The sequence below is a fragment of the Callospermophilus lateralis genome, chromosome 3 (assembly GCF_048772815.1).
Source record: "Callospermophilus lateralis isolate mCalLat2 chromosome 3, mCalLat2.hap1, whole genome shotgun sequence".
NCBI lineage: Eukaryota > Metazoa > Chordata > Mammalia > Rodentia > Sciuridae > Callospermophilus > Callospermophilus lateralis.
Genome location: NC_135307.1, coordinates 125,124,644 through 125,139,863, shown reverse-complemented (window position 1 = coordinate 125,139,863; position 15,220 = coordinate 125,124,644). Strand labels below are relative to the sequence as shown.

Genomic DNA, 15,220 nt, shown 5'->3' with positions numbered 1-15,220 from the left:
GCTTCTAGTTTTTGAGCATAGGACAGTCGTGAATGGTTTCGGCAGAGGAAAGGCGTAACTGGGTCCAAAGTAGTTCCTAAGGATTGTTGCCTATGCCTGAAGGAAGTAGAGAGTGATGGAATTCACCTCTTTGCCAAGTGCCTTTCTAGGCGCTGGACAGGCGTTGAGGGTCTCCTCTCCTGCACAATTGTGGGGTACAGGCATCGGATCGTATGGTTGGGACTGGGGCTCCTGTTGGAATCTATGTCATGTGGGGCTCCGAGATGCACGTGGCGATATCCCAGAAAGGCAGGAGGTCTCCAGAGGACGTACTTTCTCAAGTTGGTCCTTCCATGCTTGGACATCCCATGGAGGGAAGGTGTCAGGGTCACATTCGTTTGTAGGGTTGGAAGGAGATTCTCAGATGGGTTTCCTGTGGCTGGAAGAGTTTCCTGGGCAGCTCAGGAGCCCCATTGGAACTGAGATGAGGCAGGCATGGCATAGGAAACTGAAAAGGCTGCAGTCCCTAAGGAGTGTGTAGTGAGGAACAGCAGGCTGCGGAACAGGCCAGTCATGGTTATGTTTCATGGGCATCCCTCTCTTTTGTCTCCTTGCAAACACATGACAGGTCGGGTTTCCTTGGACGGATTGAGGGTTGCCGCCGGCTCTTCTGGCTATGGGAAGATACCCAGGGAGGACGGGGAACACCCGCATGCCCGTGCCCTCTGTTACCTGAGTGTGGCCCTTCATAGCTGACGATGGTAAGAGTCTCCTTGCTCCAAGTCACCGAGGTTGCTCATTGCCAGGTGAGGTTCACAAGCGTGGATCGATGATGACTCCCACAAAAACATTCCTTGGAAGCTGAACAAAATGAGTGAAAACTCTATACCGTCGTTCTCATCGAAACTGAGGTCCACCACGTAGCCCAGGGGGCTGCAGTGAGTTGGGTGGTGGAGGGGAGAACCCTGTGCCCTTTTTCGACGAGGGCTCTGTGGGAATGGACCCTTTAAGGGAAGGCTCCTTCCAGCCGAGTTCAGGTGGCGTTAGGCTGAGTGTCAGTCCTCGTTTGGTTTCAGCATACATGGGTGATGCAGAGCTCAGGACGTTGACGAAGACCTTGGCCTGCCCGGGATTATATCCTAGTGGGTGTTCGGCTGTAGGGTTCAGCCGTACTAGGATGTTCTGGGCCATGGCACAGGAGAAGAAGTTCATCCTCTTGTGGACGGGAGATGCTTATTCGCAGGACAGTGGAACCATGCCGGTCTGCTGGGTCTTCCAGTGAAAATTGAGGTCCACTTTAGGAGGAAGGCGGAGGCAGACCCAGCGCAAAGCATGGAAGACCCTTCTTTAAAGCACAGGGACCTGGTGTTTCCGGGAGTGTGGTGGGTTTTCTAGTTTTTTGGAAATTCTTCAGTGTTGCCAGTGGTATTGTCCCACAATGTTGGCAAGAGCGTTTGTCCACCAAGGGAAGGAATTGTGGGTCTCCATTGGGACCAGCGCCTGGATGAGTAGATGGCCATTTGAGGGAATGCAAATGGAGAAAGTGGGTCTTACCACAAGCCGGTCCTTTGGCTGCCACTTTCGGGAATGGATCCCCCTGATAGATGGTTGGCTCTCAGGTTGGGGCATCAGAAGTGCTTCAGGAAAAAGCCTTAGTATCGTTGTGTGCTTTTGGTCCACCCGTGAGGCTTCAGGCACGGTGGTTCATATGCCTTCTGATAGAGCATATACGCAGTTTGGATCCCGAATGAGCCACTGTTGTGGCAGACCTCAGGAATGAATTTTTTTGGAGGAGGCACATGTGAACCCGAGACATCAGCTTCTAGTTTTTGAGCATAGGACAGTCGTGAATGGTTTGGGCAGAGGAAAGGCGTAACTGGGTCCAAAGTAGTTCCTAAGGATTGTTGCCTATGCCTGAAGGAAGTAGAGAGTGATGGAATTCACCTCTTTGCCAAGTGCCTTTCTAGGCGCTGGACAGGCGTTGAGGGTCTCCTCTCCTGCACAATTGTGGGGTTCAGGCTTCGGAGCGTATGGTTGGGACTGGGGCTCCTGTTGGAATCTATGTCATGTGGGGCTCCGAGATGCACGTGGCGATATCCCAGAAAGGCAGGAGGTCTCCAGAGGACGTACTTTCTCAAGTTGGTCCTTCCATGCTTGGACATCCCATGGAGGGAAGGTGTCAGGGTCACATTCGTTTGTAGGGTTGGATGGAGATTCTCAGATGGGTTTCCTGTGGCTTGAAGAGTTTCCTGGGCAGCTTAGGAGCCCCATGTGGAACTGAGATGAGGCAGGCATGGCATAGGAAACTGAAAAGGCTGCAGTCCCTAAGGAGTGTGTAGTGAGGAACAGCAGGCTGCGGAGCCGGGCAGTCATGGTTATGTTTCATGGGCATCCCTCTCTTTTGTCTCTTTGCATACGCATGGCAGGTCGGGTTTCCTCGGACGGATTGAGGGTTGCCTCCGCTCTTCTGGCTGTGGGAAGATACCCAGGGAGGACGGTGAACACCCGCATGCCCGTGCCCTCTGTTACCTGAGTGTGGCCCTTCATGGCTGACGATGGTAAGAGTCTCCTTGCCCAGAATCACCGAGGTTGCTCCTTGCCAGGTGAGGGTCACAAGCGTGGATCGATGATGACTCCCACAAAAACATTCCTTGGAAGCTGAACAAAATGAGTGAAAACTCTATACCGTCGTTCTCATCGAAACTGAGGTCCACCACGTAGCCCAGGGGGCTGCAGTGAATTTGGTGGTGGAGGGGAGAACCCTGTGCCCCTTTTTCAACGGGGGCTCTGTGGGAATGGACCCTGGAAGGGAAGGCTCCTTCCAGCCGAGTTCAGGTGGCTTTAGGCTCCGAGCCTGTTGTCCTCTGCGTGTCAGTCCTCGTTTGGTTTCAGCATGCATGGGTGATGCAGAGCTCAGGACGTTGAGGAAGACCTAGGCCTGCCCGGGATTATATCTTAGTGGGTGTTCGGCTGTAGGGTTCATCTGTACTAGGAGGTTCTGGCCATGGTACAGGAGAAGAAGTTTTGTCCTCTTGTGGACTGGAGATGCTTATTCCCAGGCCAGTGGAACCATGCCGGTCTGCTGGGTCTTCCAGTGAAAATTGAGGAGCACTTTAGGTGGAAGGCAGAAGGAGACCCAGCGCAAAGCATGGGAGAGCCTTCTATAGTGCACAGGGGCCTGGTGTTTCCGGGAATGTGGAGGGTTTTCTCGTTTTCCGGAAATGCTACAGTGTTGCCAATGGTATTGTCCCACAATGTTGGCAAGAGCGTTTGTCCACCAAGGGAAGGAAGGGTGGGTCTAAAGAGGGACCACCGACTGGATGAGTAGATGGCCATTTGAGGGAATGCAAATGGAGAAACTGGGTCTTACCACAAGCCGGTTTTGGCTGCAACTTCTGGGAATGGATCCTCCTGATAGATGGTTGACTCTCGAGTTGGGGCATCAGAAGTGTTTCAGGAAAAAGCCTTAGTATCGTTGTGTGCTTTTGGTTTGCCCCTGAGGCTTCAGGCTCGGTGGTTGATGTGCCATATGATAGAGCATATACGCAGTTTGAATCCCGAATGAGCCACTATTGTGGCAGACCTCAGGAATGAATTTTTTGGAGGAGGCACATGTGAACCCGAGACATCAGCTTCTAGTTTTTGAGCATAGGACAGTCGTGAATGGTTTGGGCAGAGGAAAGGCGTAACTGGGTCCAAAGTAGTTCCTAAGGATTGTTGCCTATGCCTGAAGGAAGTAGAGAGTGATGGAATTCACCTCTTTGCCAAGTGCCTTTCTAGGCGCTGGACAGGCGTTGAGGGTCTCCTCTCCTGCACAATTGTGGGGTACAGGCATCGGATCGTATGGTTGGGACTGGGGCTCCTGTTGGAATCTATGTCATGTGGGGCTCCGAGATGCACGTGGCGATATCCCAGAAAGGCAGGAGGTCTCCAGAGGACGTACTTTCTCAAGTTGGTCCTTCCATGCTTGGACATCCCATGGAGGGAAGGTGTCAGGGTCACATTCGTTTGTAGGGTTGCAAGGAGATTCTCAGATGGGTTTCCTGTGGCTGGAAGAGTTTCCTGGGCAGCTCAGGAGCCCCATTGGAACTGAGATGAGGCAGGCATGGCATAGGAAACTGAAAAGGCTGCAGTCCCTAAGGAGTGTGTAGTGAGGAACAGCAGGCTGCGGAACAGGCCAGTCATGGTTATGTTTCATGGGCATCCCTCTCTTTTGTCTCCTTGCAAACGCATGTCAGGTCGGGTTTCCTTGGACGGATTGAGGGTTGCCGCCGGCTCTTCTGGCTGTGGGAAGATACCCAGGGAGGACGGGGAACACCCGCAGGCCCGTGCCCTCTGTTACCTGAGTGTGGCCCTTCATAGCTGACGATGGTAAGAGTCTCCTTGCTCCAAGTCACCGAGGTTGCTCATTGCCAGGTGAGGTTCACAAGCGTGGATCGATGATGACTCCCACAAAAACATTCCTTGGAAGCTGAACAAAATGAGTGAAAACTCTATACCGTCGTTCTCATCGAAACTGAGGTCCACCACGTAGCCCAGGGGGCTGCAGTGAGTTGGGTGGTGGAGGGGAGAACCCTGTGCCCCTTTTTCGACGAGGGCTCTGTGGGAATGGACCCTTTAAGGGAAGGCTCCTTCCAGCCGAGTTCAGGTGGCGTTAGGCTGAGTGTCAGTCCTCGTTTGGTTTCAGCATACCTGGGCGATGCAGAGCTCAGGACGTTGACGAAGACCTTGGCCTGCCCGGGATTATATCCTAGTGGGTGTTCGGCTGTAGGGTTCAGCCGTACTAGGAGGTTCTGGGCCATGGCACAGGAGAAGAAGTTTCGTCCTCTTGTGGACTGGAGATGCTTATTCCCAGGACAGTGGAACCATGCCGGTCTGCTGGGTCTTCCAGTGAAAATTGAGGTCCACTTTAGGAGGAAGGCGGAGGCAGACCCAGCGCAAAGCATGGAGACCCTTCTTTAAAGCACAGGGACCTGGTGTTTCCGGGAGTGTGGTGGGTTTTCTAGTTTTTTGGAAATTCTTCAGTGTTGCCAGTGGTATTGTCCCACAATGTTGGCAAGAGCGTTTGTCCACCAAGGGAAGGAATTGTGGGTCTCCAGTGGGACCAGCGCCTGGATGAGTAGATGGCCATTTGAGGGAATGCAAATGGAGAAAGTGGGTCTTACCACAAGCCGGTCCTTTGGCTGCCACTTTCGGGAATGGATCCCCCTGATAGATGGTTGGCTCTCGAGTTGGGGCATCAGAAGTGCTTCAGGAAAAAGCCTTAGTATCGTTGTGTGCTTTTGGTCCACCCGTGAGGCTTCAGGCACGGTGGTTGATGTGCCTTCTGATAGAGCATATACGCAGTTTGGATCCCGAATGAGCCACTGTTGTGGCAGACCTCAGGAATGAATTTTTTTGGAGGAGGCACATGTGAACCCGAGACATCAGCTTCTAGTTTTTGAGCATAGGACAGTCGTGAATGGTTTGGGCAGAGGAAAGGCGTAACTGGGTCCAAAGTAGTTCCTAAGGATTGTTGCCTGTGCCTGAAGGAAGTAGAGAGTGATGGAATTCACCTCTTTGCCAAGTGCCTTTCTAGGCGCTGGACAGGCGTTGAGGGTCTCCTCTCCTGCACAATTGTGGGGTACAGGCATCGGATCGTATGGTTGGGACTGGGGCTCCTGTTGGAATCTATGTCATGTGGGGCTCCGAGATGCACGTGGCGATATCCCAGAAAGGCAGGAGGTCTCCAGAGGACGTACTTTCTCAAGTTGGTCCTTCCATGCTTGGACATCCCATGGAGGGAAGGTGTCAGGGTCACATTCGTTTGTAGGGTTGGAAGGAGATTCTCAGATGGGTTTCCTGTGGCTGGAAGAGTTTCCTGGGCAGCTCAGGAGCCCCATTGGAACTGAGATGAGGCAGGCATGGCATAGGAAACTGAAAAGGCTGCAGTCCCTAAGGAGTGTGTAGTGAGGAACAGCAGGCTGCGGAACAGGCCAGTCATGGTTATGTTTCATGGGCATCCCTCTCTTTTGTCTCCTTGCAAACACATGACAGGTCGTGTTTCCTTGGACGGATTGAGGGTTGCCGCCGGGTCTTCTGGCTATGGGAAGATACCCAGGGAGGACGGGGAACACCCGCATGCCCGTGCCCTCTGTTACCTGAGTGTGGCCCTTCATAGCTGACGATGGTAAGAGTCTCCTTGCTCCAAGTCACCGAGGTTGCTCATTGCCAGGTGAGGTTCACAAGCGTGGATCGATGATGACTCCCACAAAAACATTCCTTGGAAGCTGAACAAAATGAGTGAAAACTCTATACCGTCGTTCTCATCGAAACTGAGGTCCACCACGTAGCCCAGGGGGCTGCAGTGAGTTGGGTGGTGGAGGGGAGAACCCTGTGCCCCTTTTTCGACGAGGGCTCTGTGGGAATGGACCCTTTAAGGGAAGGCTCCTTCCAGCCGAGTTCAGGTGGCGTTAGGCTGAGTGTCAGTCCTCGTTTGGTTTCAGCATACATGGGTGATGCAGAGCTCAGGACGTTGACGAAGACCTTGGCCTGCCCGGGATTATATCCTAGTGGGTGTTCGGCTGTAGGGTTCAGCCGTACTAGGAGGTTCTGGGCCATGGCACAGGAGAAGAAGTTTCGTCCTCTTGTGGACTGGAGATGCTTATTCCCAGGACAGTGGAACCATGCCGGTCTGCTGGGTCTTCCAGTGAAAATTGAGGTCCACTTTAGGAGGAAGGCGGAGGCAGACCCAGCGCAAAGCATGGAAGACCCTTCTTTAAAGCACAGGGACCTGGTGTTTCCGGGAGTGTGGTGGGTTTTCTAGTTTTTTGGAAATTCTTCAGTGTTGCCAGTGGTATTGTACCACAATGTTGGCAAGAGCGTTTGTCCACCAAGGGAAGGAATTGTGGGTCTCCAGTGGGACCAGCGCCTGGATGAGTAGATGGCCATTTGAGGGAATGCAAATGGAGAAAGTGGGTCTTACCACAAGCCGGTAATTGACTGCCACTTTCGGGAATGGATCCCCCTGATAGATGGTTGGCTCTCGAGTTGGGGCATCAGAAGTGCTTCAGGAAAAAGCCTTAGTATCGTTGTGTGCTTTTGGTCCACCCGTGAGGCTTCAGGCATGGTGGTTCATGTGCCTTCTGATAGAGCATATACGCAGTTTGGATCCCGAATGAGCCACTGTTGTGGCAGACCTCAGGAATGAATTTTTTTGGAGGAGGCACATGTGAACCCGAGACATCAGCTTCTAGTTTTTGAGCATAGGACAGTCGTGAATGGTTTGGGCAGAGGAAAGGCGTAACTGGGTCCAAAGTAGTTCCTAAGGATTGTTGCCTATGCCTGAAGGAAGTAGAGAGTGATGGAATTCACCTCTTTGCCAAGTGCCTTTCTAGGCGCTGGACAGGCGTTGAGGGTCTCCTCTCCTGCACAATTGTGGGGTTCAGGCTTCGGAGCATATGGTTGGGACTGGGGCTCCTGTTGGAATCTATGTCATGTGGGGCTCCGAGATGCACGTGGCGATATCCCAGAAAGGCAGGAGGTCTCCAGAGGACGTACTTTCTCAAGTTGGTCCTTCCATGCTTGGACATCCCATGGAGGGAAGGTGTCAGGGCCACATTCGTTTGTAGGGTTGGATGGAGATTCTCAGATGGGTTTCCTGTGGCTTGAAGAGTTTCCTGTGCAGCTTAGGAGCCCCATTGGAACTGAGATTAGGCAGGCATGGCATAGGAAACTGAAAAGGCTGCAGTCCCTAAGGAGTGTGTAGTGAGGAACAGCAGGCTGCGGAGCCGGGCAGTCATGGTTATGTTTCATGGGCATCCCTCTCTTTTGTCTCTTTGCATATGCATGGCAGGTCGGGTTTCCTCGGACGGATTGAGGGTTGCCTCCGGCTCTTCTGGCTGTGGGAAGATACCCAGGGAGGACGGTGAACACCCGCATGCCCGTGCCCTCTGTTACCTGAGTGTGGCCCTTCATGGCTGACGATGGTAAGAGTCTCCTTGCCCAGAGTCACCGAGGTTGCTCCTTGCCAGGTGAGGGTCACAAGCGTGGATCGATGATGACTCCCACAAAAACATTCCTTGGAAGCTGAACAAAATGAGTGAAAACTCTATACCGTCGTTCTCATCGAAACTGAGGTCCACCACGTAGCCCAGGGGGCTGCAGTGAATTTGGTGGTGGAGGGGAGAACCCTGTGCCCCTTTTTCGACGAGGGCTCTGTGGGAATGGACCCTGGAAGGGAAGGCTCCTTCCAGCCGAGTTCAGGTGGCTTTAGGCTCCGAGCCTGTTGTCCTCTGCGTGTCAGTCCTCGTTTGGTTTCAGCATGCATGGGTGATGCAGAGCTCAGGACGTTGAGGAAGACCTAGGCCTGCCCGGGATTATATCTTAGTGGGTGTTCGGCTGTAGGGTTCATCTGTACTAGGAGGTTCTGGGCCATGGCACAGGAGAAGAAGTTTTGTCCTCTTGTGGACTGGAGATGCTTATTCCCAGGCCAGTGGAACCATGCCGGTCTGCTGGGTCTTCCAGTGAAAATTGAGGAGCACTTTAGGTGGAAGGCGGAAGGAGACCCAGCGCAAAGCATGGGAGAGCCTTGTATAGTGCACAGGGGCCTGGTGTTTCCGGGAATGTGGAGGGTTTTCTCGTTTTCCGGAAATGCTACAGTGTTGCCAATGGTATTGTCCCACAATGTTGGCAAGAGCGTTTGTCCACCAAGGGAAGGAAGGGTGGGTCTAAAGAGGGACCACCGACTGGATGAGTAGATGGCCATTTGAGGGAATGCAAATGGAGAAACTGGGTCTTACCACAAGCCGGTTTTGGCTGCAACTTCTGGGAATGGATCCTCCTGATAGATGGTTGACTCTCGAGTTGGGGCATCAGAAGTGTTTCAGGAAAAAGCCTTAGTATCATTGTGTGCTTTTGGTTTGCCCCTGAGGCTTCAGGCTCGGTGGTTGATGTGCCATATGATAGAGCATATACGCAGTTTGAATCCCGAATGAGCCACTATTGTGGCAGACCTCAGGAATGAATTTTTTTGGAGGAGGCACATGTGAACCCGAGACATCAGCTTCTAGTTTTTGAGCACAGGACAGTCGTGAATGGTTTGGGCAGAGGAAAGGCGTAACTGGGTCCAAAGTAGTTCCTAAGGATTGTTGCCTATGCCTGAAGGAAGTAGAGAGAGATGGAATTCACCTCTTTGCCAAGTGCCTTTCTAGGCGCTGGACAGGCGTTGAGGGTCTCCTCTCCTGCACAATTGTGGGGTACAGGCATCGGATCGTATGGTTGGGACTGGGGCTCCTGTTGGAATCTATGTCATGTGGGGCTCCGTGATGCACGTGGCGATATCCCAGAAAGGCAGGAGGTCTCCAGAGGACGTACTTTCTCAAGTTGGTCCTTCCATGCTTGGACATCCCATGGAGGGAAGGTGTCAGGGTCACATTCGTTTGTAGGGTTGGAAGGAGATTCTCATATGGGTTTCCTGTGGCTGGAAGAGTTTCCTGGGCAGCTCAGGAGCCCCATTGGAACTGAGATGAGGCAGGCATGGCATAGGAAACTGAAAAGGCTGCAGTCCCTAAGGAGTGTGTAGTGAGGAACAGCAGGCTGCGGAACAGGCCAGTCATGGTTATGTTTCATGGACATCCCTCTCTTTTGTCTCCTTGCATACGCATGGCAGGTCGGGTTTCCTTGGACGGATTGAGGGTTGCCGCCGGCTCTTCTGGCTGTGGGAAGATACCCAGGGAGGACGGTGAACACCCGCATGCCCGTGCCCTCTGTTTCCTGAGTGTGGCCCTTCATAGCTGACGATGGTAAGAGTCTCCTTGCCCAGAGTCACCGAGGTTGCTCCTTGCCAGGTGAGGTTCACAAGCGTGGATCGATGATGACTCCCACAAAAACATTCCTTGGAAGCTGAACAAAATGAGTGAAAACTCTATACCGTCGTTCTCATCGAAACTGAGGTCCACCACGTAGCCCAGGGGGCTGCAGTGAGTTGGGTGGTGGAGGGGAGAACCCTGTGCCCCTTTTTCGACGAGGGCTCTGTGGGAAATGACCCTTTAAGGGAAGGCTCCTTCCAGCCGAGTTCAGGTGGCGTTAGGCTGAGTGTCAGTCCTCGTTTCGTTTCAGCATACATGGGTGATGCAGAGCTCAGGACATTGACGAAGACCTTGGCCTGCCCGGGATTATATCCTAGTGGGTGTTCGGCTGTAGGGTTCAGCCGTACTAGGAGGTTCTGGGCCATGGCACAGGAGAAGAAGTTTCGTCCTCTTGTGGACTGGAGATGCTTATTCCCAGTACAGTGGAACCATGCCGGTCTGCTGGGTCTTCCAGTGAAAATTGAGGTCCACTTTAGGAGGAAGGCGGAGGCAGACCCAGCGCAAAGCATGGAAGACCCTTCTTTAAAGCACAGGGACCTGGTGTTTCCGGGAGTGTGGTGGGTTTTCTAGTTTTTTGGAAATTCTTCAGTGTTGCCAGTGGTATTGTCCCACAATGTTGGCAAGAGCCTTTGTCCACCAAGGGAAGGAATTGTGGGTCTCCAGTGGGACCAGCGCCTGGATGAGTAGATGGCCATTTGAGGGAATGCAAATGGAGAAAGTGGGTCTTACCACAAGCCGGTCTTTTGGCTGCCACTTTCGGGAATGGATCCCCCTGATAGATGGTTGGCTCTCGAGTTGGGGCATCAGAAGTGCTTCAGGAAAAAGCCTTAGTATCGTTGTGTGCTTTTGGTCCACCCGTGAGGCTTCAGGCACGGTGGTTGATGTGCCTTCTGATAGAGCATATACGCAGTTTGGATCCCGAATGAGCCACTGTTGTGGCAGACCTCAGGAATGAATTTTTTTGGAGGAGGCACATGTGAACCCGAGACATCAGCTTCTAGTTTTTGAGCATAGGACAGTCGTGAATGGTTTGGGCAGAGGAAAGGCGTAACTGGGTCCAAAGTAGTTCCTAAGGATTGTTGCCTGTGCCTGAAGGAAGTAGAGAGTGATGGAATTCACCTCTTTGCCAAGTGCCTTTCTAGGCGCTGGACAGGCGTTGAGGGTCTCCTCTCCTGCACAATTGTGGGGTACAGGCATCGGATCGTATGGTTGGGACTGGGGCTCCTGTTGGAATCTATGTCATGTGGGGCTCCGAGATGCACGTGGCGATATCCCAGAAAGGCAGGAGGTCTCCAGAGGACGTACTTTCTCAAGTTGGTCCTTCCATGCTTGGACATCCCATGGAGGGAAGGTGTCAGGGTCACATTCGTTTGTAGGGTTGGAAGGAGATTCTCAGATGGGTTTCCTGTGGCTGGAAGAGTTTCCTGGGCAGCTCAGGAGCCCCATTGGAACTGAGATGAGGCAGGCATGGCATAGGAAACTGAAAAGGCTGCAGTCCCTAAGGAGTGTGTAGTGAGGAACAGCAGGCTGCGGAACAGGCCAGTCATGGTTATGTTTCATGGGCATCCCTCTCTTTTGTCTCCTTGCAAACACATGACAGGTCGTGTTTCCTTGGACGGATTGAGGGTTGCCGCCGGCTCTTCTGGCTATGGGAAGATACCCAGGGAGGACGGGGAACACCCGCATGCCCGTGCCCTCTGTTACCTGAGTGTGGCCCTTCATAGCTGACGATGGTAAGAGTCTCCTTGCTCCAAGTCACCGAGGTTGCTCATTGCCAGGTGAGGTTCACAAGCGTGGATCGATGATGACTCCCACAAAAACATTCCTTGGAAGCTGAACAAAATGAGTGAAAACTCTATACCGTCGTTCTCATCGAAACTGAGGTCCACCACGTAGCCCAGGGGGCTGCAGTGAGTTGGGTGGTGGAGGGGAGAACCCTGTGCCCCTTTTTCGACGAGGGCTCTGTGGGAATGGACCCTTTAAGGGAAGGCTCCTTCCAGCCGAGTTCAGGTGGCGTTAGGCTGAGTGTCAGTCCTCGTTTGGTTTCAGCATACATGGGTGATGCAGAGCTCAGGACGTTGACGAAGACCTTGGCCTGCCCGGGATTATATCCTAGTGGGTGTTCGGCTGTAGGGTTCAGCCGTACTAGGAGGTTCTGGGCCATGGCACAGGAGAAGAAGTTTCGTCCTCTTGTGGACTGGAGATGCTTATTCCCAGGACAGTGGAACCATGCCGGTCTGCTGGGTCTTCCAGTGAAAATTGAGGTCTACTTTAGGAGGAAGGCGGAGGCAGACCCAGCGCAAAGCATGGAAGACCCTTCTTTAAAGCACAGGGACCTGGTGTTTCCGGGAGTGTGGTGGGTTTTCTAGTTTTTTGGAAATTCTTCAGTGTTGCCAGTGGTATTGTCCCACAATGTTGGCAAGAGCGTTTGTCCACCAAGGGAAGGAATTGTGGGTCTCCAGTGGGACCAGCGCCTGGATGAGTAGATGGCCATTTGAGGGAATGCAAATGGAGAAAGTGGGTCTTTCCACAAGCCGGTCCTTTGGCTGCCACTTTCGGGAATGGATCCCCCTGATAGATGGTTGGCTCTCGAGTTGGGGCATCAGAAGTGCTTCAGGAAAAAGCCTTAGTATCGTTGTGTGCTTTTGGTCCACCCGTGAGGCTTCAGGCACGGTGGTTGATGTGCCTTCTGATAGAGCATATACGCAGTTTGGATCCCGAATGAGCCACTGTTGTGGCAGACCTCAGGAATGAATTTTTTTGGAGGAGGCACATGTGAACCCGAGACATCAGCTTCTAGTTTTTGAGCATAGGACAGTCGTGAATGGTTTGGGCAGAGGAAAGGCGTAACTGGGTCCAAAGTAGTTCCTAAGGATTGTTGCCTATGCCTGAAGGAAGTAGAGAGTGATGGAATTCACCTCTTTGCCAAGTGCCTTTCTAGGCGCTGGACAGGCGTTGAGGGTCTCCTCTCCTGCACAATTGTGGGGTACAGGCATCGGATCGTATGGTTGGGACTGGGGCTTCTGTTGGAATCTATGTCATGAGGGGCTCCGAGATGCACGTGGCGATATCCCAGAAAGGCAGGAGGTCTCCAGAGGACGTACTTTCTCAAGTTGGTCCTTCCATGCTTGGACATCCCATGGAGGGAAGGTGTCAGGGTCACATTCGTTTGTAGGGTTGGAAGGAGATTCTCATATGGGTTTCCTGTGGCTGGAAGAGTTTCCTGGGCAGCTCAGGAGCCCCATTGGAACTGAGATGAGGCAGGCATGGCATAGGAAACTGAAAAGACTGCAGTCCCTAAGGAGTGTGTAGTGAGGAACAGCAGGCTGCGGAACAGGCCAGTCATGGTTATGTTTCATGGACATCCCTCTCTTTTGTCTCCTTGCATACGCATGGCAGGTCGGGTTTCCTTGGACGGATTGAGGGTTGCCGCCGGCTCTTCTGGCTGTGGGAAGATACCCAGGGAGGACGGTGAACACCCGCATGCCCGTGCCCTCTGTTTCCTGAGTGTGGCCCTTCATAGCTGACGATGGTAAGAGTCTCCTTGCCCAGAGTCACCGAGGTTGCTCCTTGCCAGGTGAGGTTCACAAGCGTGGATCGATGATGACTCCCACAAAAACATTCCTTGGAAGCTGAACAAAATGAGTGAAAACTCTATACCGTCGTTCTCATCGAAACTGAGGTCCACCACGTAGCCCATGGGGCTGCAGTGAGTTGGGTGGTGGAGGGGAGAACCCTGTGCCCCTTTTTCGACGAGGGCTCTGTGGGAAATGACCCTTTAAGGGAAGGCTCCTTCCAGCCGAGTTCAGGTGGCGTTAGGCTGAGTGTCAGTCCTCGTTTCGTTTCAGCATACATGGGTGATGCAGAGCTCAGGACATTGACGAAGACCTTGGCCTGCCCGGGATTATATCCTAGTGGGTGTTCGGCTGTAGGGTTCAGCCGTACTAGGAGGTTCTGGGCCATGGCACAGGAGAAGAAGTTTCGTCCTCTTGTGGACTGGAGATGCTTATTCCCAGTACAGTGGAACCATGCCGGTCTGCTGGGTCTTCCAGTGAAAATTGAGGTCCACTTTAGGAGGAAGGCGGAGGCAGACCCAGCGCAAAGCATGGAAGACCCTTCTTTAAAGCACAGGGACCTGGTGTTTCCGGGAGTGTGGTGGGTTTTCTAGTTTTTTGGAAATTCTTCAGTGTTGCCAGTGGTATTGTCCCACAATGTTGGCAAGAGCCTTTGTCCACCAAGGGAAGGAATTGTGGGTCTCCAGTGGGACCAGCGCCTGGATGAGTAGATGGCCATTTGAGGGAATGCAAATGGAGAAAGTGGGTCTTACCACAAGCCGGTCCTTTGACTGCCACTTTTGGGAATGGATCCCCCTGATAGATGGTTGGCTCTCGAGCTGGGGCATCAGAAGTGCTTCAGGAAAAAGCCTTAGTATCGTTGTGTGCTTTTGGTCCACCCGTGAGGCTTCAGGCACGGTGGTTGATGTGCCTTCTGATAGAGCATATACGCAGTTTGGATCCCGAATGAGCCACTGGTGTGGCAGACCTCAGGAATGAATTTTTTTGGAGGAGGCACATGTGAACCCGAGACATCAGCTTCTAGTTTTTGAGCATAGGACAGTCGTGAATGGTTTGGGCAGAGGAAAGGCGTAACTGGATCCAAAGTAGTTCCTAAGGATTGTTGCCTATGCCTGAAGGAAGTAGAGAGTGATGGAATTCACCTCTTTGCCAAGTGCCTTTCTAGGCGCTGGACAGGCGTTGAGGGTCTCCTCTCCTGCACAATTGTGGGGTTCAGGCTTCGGAGCGTATGGTTGGAACTGGGGCTCCTGTTGGAATCTATGTCATGTGGGGCTCCGAGATGCACGTGGTGATATCCCAGAAAGGCAGGAGGTCTCCAGAGGACGTACTTTCTCAAGTTGGTCCTTCCATGCTTGGACATCCCATGGAGGGAAGGTGTCAGGGTCACATTCGTTTGTAGGGTTGGATGGAGATTCTCAGATGGGTTTCCTGTGGCTTGAAGAGTTTCCTGGGCAGCTTAGGAGCCCCATTGGAACTGAGATGAGGCAGGCATGGCATAGGAAACTGAAAAGGCTGCAGTCCCTAAGGAGTGTGTAGTGAGGAACAGCAGGCTGCGGAGCCGGGCAGTCATGGTTATGTTTCATGGGCATCCCTCTCTTTTGTCTCTTTGCATACGCATGGCAGGTCGGGTTTCCTCGGACGGATTGAGGGTTGCCTCCGGCTCTTCTGGCTGTGGGAAGATACCCAGGGAGGACGGTGAACACCCGCATGCCCGTGCCCTCTGTTACCTGAGTGTGGCCCTTCATGGCTGACGATGGTAAGAGTCTCCTTGCCCAGAGTCACCGAGGTTGCTCCTTGCCAGGTGAGGGTCACAAGCGT

General features: G+C 52.9%; 8 non-coding genes across 8 annotated transcripts; all 8 read left to right on the top strand.

The window, feature by feature from the left end:
• Positions 1-802: 802 nt before the first annotated feature.
• LOC143641583 (small nucleolar RNA SNORD116) lies at positions 803-894 on the top strand. The gene has a single exon (XR_013155418.1). It is a non-coding gene; the product is annotated as a small nucleolar RNA SNORD116 (small nucleolar RNA).
• A 1,705-nt stretch (positions 895-2,599) lies between these two features.
• On the top strand, positions 2,600-2,691 carry LOC143641582 (small nucleolar RNA SNORD116). The gene has a single exon (XR_013155417.1). It is a non-coding gene; the product is annotated as a small nucleolar RNA SNORD116 (small nucleolar RNA).
• A 1,721-nt stretch (positions 2,692-4,412) lies between these two features.
• On the top strand, positions 4,413-4,504 carry LOC143641581 (small nucleolar RNA SNORD116). The gene has a single exon (XR_013155416.1). It is a non-coding gene; the product is annotated as a small nucleolar RNA SNORD116 (small nucleolar RNA).
• Positions 4,505-6,210: 1,706 nt separating this feature from the next.
• On the top strand, positions 6,211-6,302 carry LOC143386608 (small nucleolar RNA SNORD116). Its single transcript, XR_013089621.1, has one exon. It is a non-coding gene; the product is annotated as a small nucleolar RNA SNORD116 (small nucleolar RNA).
• Positions 6,303-8,008: 1,706 nt separating this feature from the next.
• Positions 8,009-8,100, top strand: LOC143641580 (small nucleolar RNA SNORD116). Its single transcript, XR_013155415.1, has one exon. It is a non-coding gene; the product is annotated as a small nucleolar RNA SNORD116 (small nucleolar RNA).
• Positions 8,101-9,823: 1,723 nt separating this feature from the next.
• Positions 9,824-9,915, top strand: LOC143641579 (small nucleolar RNA SNORD116). The gene has a single exon (XR_013155414.1). It is a non-coding gene; the product is annotated as a small nucleolar RNA SNORD116 (small nucleolar RNA).
• Positions 9,916-11,622: 1,707 nt separating this feature from the next.
• LOC143386637 (small nucleolar RNA SNORD116) lies at positions 11,623-11,714 on the top strand. Its single transcript, XR_013089648.1, has one exon. It is a non-coding gene; the product is annotated as a small nucleolar RNA SNORD116 (small nucleolar RNA).
• A 1,707-nt stretch (positions 11,715-13,421) lies between these two features.
• LOC143641578 (small nucleolar RNA SNORD116) lies at positions 13,422-13,513 on the top strand. Its single transcript, XR_013155413.1, has one exon. It is a non-coding gene; the product is annotated as a small nucleolar RNA SNORD116 (small nucleolar RNA).
• The last annotated feature ends 1,707 nt before the right edge of the window (positions 13,514-15,220 follow it).